The sequence below is a fragment of the Boleophthalmus pectinirostris genome, unplaced genomic scaffold, assembly GCF_026225935.1.
Source record: "Boleophthalmus pectinirostris isolate CB_2022bp ecotype Guang Dong unplaced genomic scaffold, ASM2622593v1 HiC_scaffold_14, whole genome shotgun sequence".
Classification (NCBI taxonomy): Eukaryota; Metazoa; Chordata; class Actinopteri; order Gobiiformes; family Gobiidae; genus Boleophthalmus; species Boleophthalmus pectinirostris.
Genome location: NW_026571047.1, coordinates 6406172 through 6417354, shown reverse-complemented (window position 1 = coordinate 6417354; position 11183 = coordinate 6406172). Strand labels below are relative to the sequence as shown.

The window sequence follows — 11183 nt, the reverse complement described above, 5'->3', positions numbered from 1 at the left end:
ATCGATGTTACAGAGCAATTAACTTACAGATGGAGGCAGTTACTTTGTTTTTTACTTCTTAGATACATACTGGAATTTAAAAAGTCTATTTAAATTAGAATACTACGAAAAAGTTCAATATTTTTGTCACTGAGTTCAGAAAGTCAAACCCATTATGTAGACTCAAAAATACAACAATTCCTTCTGTGAATAGGGGTGACTCTCCACAGATCTGAAAAGTAATGTAGCGTAGTGCTGTGGTCTGCTTGTCTCTCTTGTGATAAAAAGGTTTTATCTGTACTGTGGAACATTCTAGACAAAGCAATAGCATTTCTGCTGAGACAAACGTGTGGCGGACCCTAAACTAGTGATCTTAAATGGCTTCGAAGACGCAGATCAGTCCTCATTTTAAAGGGACAGTTCGGAATTTTGGACATAGGTCCTTTCCTAGTGAGCCAGAGTGTTAGAGACGTGTGGAGACACTTATAAATAACAAATATTCCATCCAGTCCTTGTATTTGCAGAGGTCGCTGGTGCTAGGCTAGTGCATGTCAATGGCCATAGTTATTCTGCCACTAAAAACAGTCTTACCCACTCCACAAAACCCCTGAAACAAATCTGTGATTATGACTTATACATTTATTAATACAATCGTCAGTGTGAATGTCTGTGTTGATAGAACAATGTTTGAAATAAAACTAACCTTGCATCCCATGAAACGTCGCATGTTGAGGGACTGTTTTCTCATATATCAGTGCGCCGCTGCCAAGCTTTCTATCAGGAAGTGCAACTCACTGTTGCTGCTCAGACATAAATCCTTCAAATGCGAAGTTGGTTTTACCTCTAAAATGATTCTATAGATGCAGACATTCACATGGACAGTCTGGTGTAATAATAGATTTTCTTCGGGTGTTTTGTGGAGTGGGTAAGACTGTTTTTAGTGGCAGGATAACTATGGCCATTGACATGCACTAGCCTAGCACCAGCGACCTCTGCAAATACAAGGACTTGTGGCCATACCAGCTTGTCAAAGCCTGATCCCCTCAGATCTCAGAAGCTAAGCAAGGCCAGGCCTGGTTAGTACTTGGATGGGAGAACACTGAGAAAATCTGGTGCCACAGGGGGGCGCCAGTGGCAGTGTGTCCTTAGGCAAGACACTTCACTCACATTGCCTAGTATGAAAGTGGAGTGTGCATGTGTGTTGGTGGTAGTCAGAGGGGCCGATGGTGCCGATTGGCAGCCGCACTTCTGTCAGTTTGCCCCAGGGCAGCTGTGGCTACAATAGTAGTTTACCACTGAGTGAGGAGTGAATGAATAATGAAGTGTAAAGCACTTTGGGTATCTTGAAAGGCGCTATATAAATGCAACGATGAATTAAAAGAACTTAATGGAATTTTTTAAAAAGTGTCTCCACACGTCTCCAACTCTCTGGCTCATTAGGAAATAAGGTCCTATGTCCAAAATTCTGCACTGTCCCTTTAACTTCCACCAGTTTGGTTGGGAAAGTTCATTTTCTACATGAACTTGTTCAAAGTTCAGTTGACAAATGATGATGAATCCTTGCTCTTGCTACAGTCGCCTCCATGCTGCTTTTTTATTTTGTCTTGTTTCGATGACTCATGCTGCGATGCGATGCTGGTGGTTCGTGTTGTTGCCAGATTGTATGTTTTTCCGCTAAATATTAAGGGCTCTTTACAGTGGGTTTTCACCTAGAACAAGAAATCTGGCACCTTATTGAACAAAGTTAAATAAAAGCGCTTGATGTTCACAGACCCCAGAATGAATGCATGCACAGTTCGTTCATCAGGCAGTAAAACAGTGTGTTCAGTTCACATTTGCCCAAAATATGAACGTTCAGGTACAAGACTGACACCCCTGAACATTCTCCATTCTACAATTATAACATGGTTAAAGCTGTAAAAAGTCATATTTGCATAATAGGTCCGCTTTGATGTATTATTATTATTCAAAAACTCATGGACTCTAACTTGTACGGCGAATGGTAAGTGCTTCATTGAGAGTTGACTCGGGGTCTCAAGGTGATTCGCATTCATCTCCCTCCTCTTCGTGCGTCATGTTAGCTCTAGCTACATTAAAGGGGCATTAGCTTAAGCCCCCCAGGCACACTAAGGCAAATTATGTTTTCACCTGCTCCATTCATAATCCAGGCGTTCAACCCTGCAGTGTCCGTGAGGCGGCAATTATCCAATACGTGTAACCGGGTCTCCGAGCTACTGAATCTGTTGCGTGGATGGCTTCGGGGGGATCATTATACAGTGTGGAAAACTACAGGTGTTAAGGTGAATTGTGTTATTAAAGAGGAATGGAAGTCGTACATCAAGTAGCCAAGTACAGGGGGTCAGTGATGGGGACAGGCTGAATACGTGCTCTTTTAACACGCTAACAAACCCTCAACCAGTACTCAATTTATGTTATGCATTATTTGGGTTGTTAGCGCCCTTTAAACATGCTCTTGAGTACCTATTTCACCTTCTAGAACTTAAAATTGACTGTTTGGAGCATTGTTCCCTCATCGAAAACATGCCTGAAGAGGTTTTAGATGTCATTCATGCATATTTGAGTAATCTGGTGATCTCTCCCAGGCACTATTCGAATCTTCCTTATGGTTGGCTGTAAGAAACCTGGCGTGATGTGAAGCAAAGGGAGCGGCGACTCTAAAACTAAACTAAAAATGGACCACACCAACAACAACGTAGTGCAAAGAAGTTTATTGATAATGTTCGAAGCGGGGCAGAGATGGCTGGGTTGAGACTCTGGGTGGGGGCTCCGTCTCGATCTTCAGTTGGCCCAGCCGGAACGGGACCCTCCTCATAGGCGTCTTTGACTGAAAGACGAACAAAATAGGGGATGGGAGGGTGGGGTCGAGTTAGCCGAGACAAACTGGGATGATGGGAAAGGCTGCTACATATAGGCTTCTGGGAAATTAGAGGCGTGGTCGAGGTGAGTTGTGGTTCGCTGGTGAGAGGAGAGGGTGGTTGAGGTGTGGTCCTGCTCCTGAATCTCAGTTAATCATATTAGCTACATTTGTTTTCTGCAAATACGGCATTTTTGAAACAATAAAAGGTAACATGGTAATTATGTTATGTGCTAACATTGTAATATCCATAGAAAAATGTAATAAGTCCTTTTTTTTTTTTTTAAATGAGCTCAGATTTGAATCAGTCAGCGAAAAGCCATGTATTCTGTGTTGGCAACGATTCCCAAGATTGAGGATTTAAAGCCAGAAGTCAGAAGAGAATGTTTGGTGAATTTTATCAAGGGGAACGACGTTATTGCCCTTCTTCCTACAGGATTTGGGAAAAGCGTAATATATCAGTTAGCCCTGTTAGCGCCGCATTATATACGTCACGACCAAATAGCAGCGATTGGTTGAATTAAAAAAAGTACCCACCTACCGTCAAGCGAATTAATCCTAATGCTGCGAGGTCAAACGGTTTCCATGAAGTGAAACCGGCTGATGAATCAGGCTCAATTTTAACATCACATCATGGGATTTTAACCAGCTAGAACCAGACAGTTGGATTTTGTGAAATGAACTGTTTGTTATTCCCATATCCATGGAGAATAACAAGAGACTAGCTACGGAGCTTTCTATGGACATTTGAGGTGCTACAGACTTTTTACACCATATGTGGCAGCAAATGTGGCAGAAAACCTTCCAGAGGAAATACTCCAAGACTTTTCAGAGGAAACACTTTGAGGCAATGGACCATTTCGAGTGAGAACGAGGCCTTTCCTGTTGTGTTCGCCTGGCTTCCCCTGGAGGCTGCTAACAGGAGGACTGGTCAGGGAGGATCTGCTGTCCCTCGCTGACCAGTCCTCCTGTTAAACTGCACTGAGACCTGCCACTGAGACACAAAGGCCACTTGAGTTTCCCTCGAGATCAATTAAGTATCTCTCTCTCTCTCTTTAATGGCCATCTTCTGACAACAGACACTTGTTTCTGCAGATGTGCTCCAATACTGTGAACGAGGATTGCCGTCTAAGCAGTTGGGGGAATTGCTATTCAGTAAACTAACCAAAATCTAGGGTTACCACCTTTCTCTGATGTGGTAACAGAAGCATGTAGTTGCGATGAACATGATTTGACAGCACAAAAGCTCAGATTTTGATTAAACAGCAGGAGACCATCATACTTTTACTTACAACGTCACAAAAGTTGAAAATTCAAAGTTGTTTTAATGAGGCTTAGAAGAAGCAGACTTACTAAACAAGGAATCAGCAAACCAAAAAGCAAAATACAACAACAGGTATAGTCTTGGTCAATGTTATAACATGTTTAAAGCTTTCAGAAGGTAAAAGTCAAAATATATACTCATCTATAACTGTTAGTAAAGAATAGTAAAGAAATAATGTTATGTTTTTTCAGGTATTTTAAGAAAGCTTCTGTATTCAAACTGCAGAAATGATTCTCTGCAGGAAGCACATTTCTGCATACATTTAGAATGAAAATGTCAAGTTTATCAAAGAACTATAAAGTACAGAGCCGTGGGCGGGAATCATGAATAAATAATTGCTAGAATAATACCTTACATTTGTTTTATGCGTTATAATCGTAGAAACCTTTTCAGAGTACCACACTGTAGTCATTATTCATTCACTTCACACTCGGTGATGGGAAGATATTTCCTGACGAGGTTGTCACTTTGCATTATTAGCCCCTCCAACCTCCACCTCCAACCACCTCTGTCTCCCACACATCACAGTCAACAAGACGCTCTAGGTGTTTTGCTTAAAGACACAACAGCTGAGCTCAAACAAAACACCCATTGAGAGAGTCAGGGGTCTCAAAGCTATTAAAAAGGTCTCCGATTATACAGATTTTTTTCTATATGTCTACATTGTAACAACTCACCTTTATGTAACAGATAATACTCCCTACAACTGTACAACAACTCACCCTGATGTAACGGATAAACATATGTCCTGTCAGTCATCATATCAAGCAAGGTCAGGTCTGGTCAGTACTTGGATGGGAGACCACTGAGAAAATCAGGTACCACAGGGGGCGTCAGTGGCAAAAACTGTCGTCGTGTCCTTAGGCAAGACACTTCACCCACATTGCCTAGTGCCTAGACAGTGGTGTGTGCATGAGTGATGGCAGGGGAGGGGCCGATGGTGCAGATTGGCAACCTTGCTTCTGTCAGTCTGGCCCAGGGCAGCTGTGGCTACAATAATAGCTTACCATCACCAAATGTGGAGTGAATGAACAATGAACTCTAAAGCTCCTTGGGTATTTTGAAAGCACTATATAAATGCATTAATTAATTAATTAATATCATTGTGGCACCGTCTTCCTATGACCTCTTGTATGAATCCTGAGATTTTATATTTTATTACTTATCTTTGGATGGATGGCATTTACATTTATATAATTATGTCAGTTTATATTTTTGCTCATCCCTCGCTATAACGCAGTTCACCTTCCATGGCCTTGCTGTTTGTTTGTTTTTTTGCATGTTTTTTTTTTTTTTTTACAGCATATGAACGCACATTATGTTCCTCCCCGTTCGTCCTGATTGGATAAGGGACTGTAGATCATTGTCAGTCAATCTCCTCCGTGCCGTGTTTCCTGTACAGTACAGAATGTGTTCAGGTTGACAAATTTACAAAAATGTTGGATCTTTAGCAGTGTGATTCTCAAGTGCTGTATGTTTGCGAGTTTTCTCCCCGACAAAACCCACAATGTTGACGAAACGTTCTGCACCGACAAAGACTCCTGCAGTCGCACCCAAAAGACAGAGACACAAAAAGTTGGACTTCTGGACTTGCTGAGGGAAGGTAGAAGTAACGAGGCGGTAGAGCGCCATTACGGAATAAATTAATCTTCAGTTCATTTGAGGGAAAATAACATAAAGATGACAGCAGCTATAAGTTTTAGGAATGATGCAAAAAGGGTTGTAAGTGTCCTGTCTGAGAAAAGTGTATTAAGTGTGTGGTGAGGGGTTTTACAGATTTAAAACATACAAATAAAGCTAAGTACTTTGCGGATTTCGCCTATTGTGGGTTATTTTTAGAACATAAACCCTGTGATAAACGAGGGACCACTGTATATTATATCGTGATGTGTGAGCTTCTGTGTCCAAATCATTTCCCTTGTGGATTAATAAAGTTTGTCTAAGTCAAAGTCTAAGTTAAATACCATGACACAGAAGTTGGTAGTTTAAAATCGTAGTTCCTTTGGCACAGTAATAAAGTCGAAGCTGAAGTAAAGAGATGTGCATATTTTATTTACATTTTTACCAACTTTAAAACATTAACAGCTTGTATTTCAATTAATAACATACATACTACTGATAATAATTGTAATCATGGTGACTGGTAAAATGTAGTTAAACTGAAAAGTAATGAGTACAGTTGTAAATTAGACTGACACTTCCTCATGGACGTCCAAAAGGCCAAGGGCGCGTGAGGTAATGAGATGAGCACCTGTGTGGAGCCTGGTTCAGAGGAGCGCAGGGGGAGCAGTGAAGCCTCCTCAGGATGTTGTGGAGCCTGGTTCAGAAGAGAGCACGGGGAGCAGTGATTTCTCCTCAGGATGTGGTAGAGTCTGGTTCAGAGCCGAGCAGAGGGAGCAGTGACAAGAGCTCTCAGGATGTTGTGGAGCCGGGTTCAGAGGAGAGCGGGGCAGCAGCGATTTCTCCTCAGGATGTGTTGTGTTTGCGGTGCCTCTCAGAGCTGTGTGTGCTGGTCTGATTGAAGAGTCTCAGCCCTCGTCACAGCGCCGCTGACTGATTACCAGGCTGTTCATTAGGCCTCCGACACTTCTGGTACGCCGAGTACTTCATGTGAGGCAAAACTGTTGTGGAACTCTCAAATTTCACTTATGCCAAATTAAACATGAAGTTAGTTTTTCTTCACTCTTCTAAACCAAACTATTGACTGTATACCGTATTTTTCAGACTATAAGTCGCACTTTTTTTTCATGGTTTATGTGGTTCTGCGACTTATACTCTGGTGCGACGTACATATTAAAATTGCAAGCAGCTGCAAGAGGGCACTCTAGGCTTGAGTGTCAGTATCTGCTACTTCTACTAAAATTTAAACAAACTTATAAAGACAGCTGAGAAGACTGAACACAAATGCCCCCAAAAAGAAAATCATATTTTGCAGATTACAAGATGCAAGTAGCGAAATCTTCAGCTGAAAACAGTAATCGAGCAGAAGAAAGAAAGTTTGAAGTGAGCGAAAAACTTGCAACGATGCAACTTTCCTAGAAGTCACCGGATGGATGGACAAAGCCTGGACTTCAGTGACACCAAAACCATCTTGTCGGGATTCAGAAAGGCCGGAATAATTCTAAGGCTACGTTTATATGACGACGGTCTGAACAGAAGATGCAAAAGTGGCGTCGCATCTTCACTTTTTATTCCGCGCTTAGATGAGCGTTTTCAGGAGGAAATCTGCATGCATGTGGTGATTCAAAAGTGTGTGGAATTCCATTGGGTATGCATGAATTTAAAGCAACAAGGGCACCTTTAGACATGCGGAAGTTTTCACATCACACATTTTCATCAGTTACTCCTTCCACAAAGTTGTCCCACCATCGACTGGTTCTCCAGGTCTCATCCATATCCGTCTGACTCACCTGCGACCAACTGGTGCATCCAGAATTTGACAGAGGTGATGGCAGATCTTTCTCTGTTCACTAATAGTATCTCTGCATATTCTCTACATTTGTTGGAAGCCTCCTGTAAGTTTATTAGCTTGAAGGTCTGATGCATGGAAATGATCCAACATGTTTGTTTCTGTGTACTGTATGTATGTTACGTAAACACATACGCGACGTGAGCAGATCTGACCAGAGTTTTGTGTCTTGGGCAGTGTAGACGGAAAGGCTACAGTGGAGCGTATTCAACTTTTCCACTCACAACTTAAGATTTTTGCGTTTTTAAGCCCCAAAAATGCTGTCACCGTCTAAACAAAAGGCACTTTGTTTTTACCCACAAGAGTTCTCATGTAAACAAGCCCTACATGGAACTGATGCTGACTCTGGCGACAGCTACACAGAAGAGGAAGTGACGCTCCGTTTACCTCCAGAGGTTGGGAGTTGCTCAGAAGTGACACCGAGGATGAAGAATTGAATGGATTTAGTGATTTGGAGTGAGATGGAGAGTTTGGTAAACTTGTTCTGTTCTGTTGTTTATGTTATAGTTTATCTGAAGAACTGTTCATATGTGACATTAACAGTCTGTTGTTCTTTCTTCTATTGTTATTACTAGAATTTGACTTTCAAGATGAAATGTCGGTTCCTGGTCTCTGATTTTATAAAATATACTTATACTGATACTCTGGAGTGACTTATACGGAAAAAACACTGTATATAAATGGACATAACGTGCTACCAGCCGTGTTCCAAATAGGAAGAGAGCATGGGAGCACTTCCGGTTCCATCTAATGTGACTACATTTCACTTTGTATTGAAAAAGTGCCGCCCCTCTCTCTGTGACTGCTGCTGTGAACCTGGTCATTTTGGGTTCAAGATATGCAGAAACCGGCAGTGAGAGCGGGAAGAGCTGTTACCGTCAACAACCTAACTCCTTACTGGCTCTTTGGTTCCTACGATACTCACGGTCAGGATTCCAAAAATGGAGCATGGCTCGAGATTTGCCCTTACCACTTCTTGCCTCAGTGAGCTTCATTTGACTGGAGCCGAACACCTTTAGTCTGCTTCTTTATACAGTCTCTGATCTAAAGTCTTGTTTCTATTGGTTCCATTTGTCCACAGACAGTGAAGGGACTCGTAGCGCAACACTTCTCAGATAAATGAGTTTTATTTCCATATGTACATTGTAAGTTGTAAAGACACTTGCTGCACATGAATTTCCCCTTGGAACATTAATAAAGTTGAAGTTGATGTAGAGTGTTGCCACAAGTGCCCACTAAGTAGATGTGCATATTTTAAAGAAGAAATATTGTGCTTGTGTCTGATATATACTGTACAGCACATTTAAAATCACAATATTAATCTACGACTTAGTATAAGAAACAAGTCCTCTGTCTTATTTAAACTGTGCTGGCCCGTTAAACGCAGAAAAAGCTGGCATAGTTTCAATTTTAGTCATATCTCACAGTGCCACAAACTTGAAAAAACTAAGCCCTCTTTTTGTGAATGGTTGAGACTGACCTTGTAATTAAAAAGTAGAATTTTGGCGCACTTTAGATTGTATTTATAAAGTGAATGGACCCGGAGTCGTGCCCGGGACATGGAAACACAACTGGGCTGGAGGAGCAAACAGAGCGTCCCCAAGTGAACGCTGCCAATGGAAAAGAGGCTTCATACAACTTCTATCTTAAATTCAGCAATTATTCCAAAACACTGAGTAACATATCCCTCCTAACTTTGATCATGCTTTTTTATTATAATAACTAAGGATTCAAGTGGAACTAAACACTAAATCCACCTTTTTTTGCCACTAAACTGTGTATATGGTGTTTGAATAGTGTTGTACTGTTCCTAGTCATATTTTTTGCAGGTTAAGAGCAAACTACACTTAAAATTATCATAAAAATACACTAGGCTGTACAGCAACCACACATTAATGCATATAAGACAATGCTTCCAAAAACAGACATCTGAATTAAACATAAAGAACTCACCGATTACTACCTTCAGTCATTCACAGGATAGAGTGATGACTCTATCCTGTCTGAGGCCCAGACGGTGCCTAAGTCTTCCTGAGAATATGATGAGATGAGGGGCTGAATACACTAAAGCCCGGGTCCCTAATCTCTGGGCCGGGGACCAGTACTGGGCTGTGAAAGCACGAAACTCCCCTTCCATATGCCCATGCACTGCACTGCGCGATGAAACCATGTTTAAACCAGGTCTAAAACCAGGTCTAAAATCAGGTCTAAAACCATGACTAAGCCAGGACTAAACCAGGTCTAAACCAACTCTAAACTAGGTCTAAACCAGGTCTGAACCAGGTCTGAACCAGGTCTAAAACCAGGGTTAACCCAGGACTAAACCAGGTCTAAACCAGGTCAAAACAAGGTCTAAACCAGGTCTAAACCAGGTCTAAACAGGTCTAAAACCAGGGTTAACCCAGGATTAAACCAGGTCTAAACCAGGTCTAAAACCAGGTTTAAAACCATGACTAAGCCAGGACTAAACCAGGTCTAAACCAACTCTAAACTAGGTCTAAACCAGGTCTAAACCAGGTCTAAACGAAGTCTAAACTAGGTCTAAACAAGGTCTAAACCAGGTCTAAACCAGGTCTAAAACCAGGGTTAAGCCAGGACTAAACCAGGTCTAAACCAGGTCTAAACCAAGTCTAAGCCAGGTCTAAACCAAGTCTAAACTAGGTCTAAACCAGGTCTAAACCAAGTCTAAACTAGGTCTAAACCAGGTCTAAACCAGGTCTAAAACCAGGGTTAAGCCAGGACAAAACCAGGTCTAAACCAAGTCTAAACTAGGTCTAAACCAGGTCTAAACCAGGTCTAAACCAAGTCTAAACTAGGTCTAAACCAGGTCTAAACCAGGTCTAAAACCAGGGTTAAGCCAGGACAAAACCAGGTCTAAACCAAGTCTAAACTAGGTCTAAACCAGGTCTAAAACCAGGGTTAAACCAGGACTAAACCAGGTCTAAACCAAGTCTAAACCAGGTCTAAACCAAGTCTAAACTAGGTCTAAACCAGGTCTAAACCAGGTCTAAACTAGGTCTAAACCAGGTCTAAACCAGGTCTAAACCAGGTCTAAAACCAGGGTTAAGCCAGGACAAAACCAGGTCTAAACCAAGTCTAAACTAGGTCTAAACCAGGTCTAAACCAGGTCTAAAACCAAGTCTAAACTAGGTCTAAACCAGGTCTAAAACCAGGGTTAATCCAGGACTAAACCAGGTCTAAACCAAGTCTAAACTAGGTCTAAACCAGGTCTAAAACCAGGGTTAATCCAGGACTAAACCAGGTCTAAACCAGGTCCAAACCAGCTCTAAACCAGATCTAAACCAGGTCTAAAACCAGGGTTTAAGGCAGGACTAAACCAGGTCTAAACCAAGTCTAAACTAGGTCTAAACCAGGTCTAAAACCAGGGTTAATCCAGGACTAAACCAGGTCTAAACCAAGTCTAAACTAGGTCTAAACCAGGACTAACCAGAAGTCGGTCCGTGCGCCCACCCCCAGTCAGCAAAACATTGTTGTACATAAAACCAGTCTGTGGCGCAACTGCACCACTGCTCTAA

General features: G+C 41.8%; 1 pseudogene; it reads left to right on the top strand.

The window, feature by feature from the left end:
- The first annotated feature begins 985 nt into the window (after positions 1 to 985).
- On the top strand, positions 986 to 1103 carry LOC129407951 (5S ribosomal RNA; annotated as a pseudogene).
- Positions 1104 to 11183: the final 10080 nt, after the last annotated feature.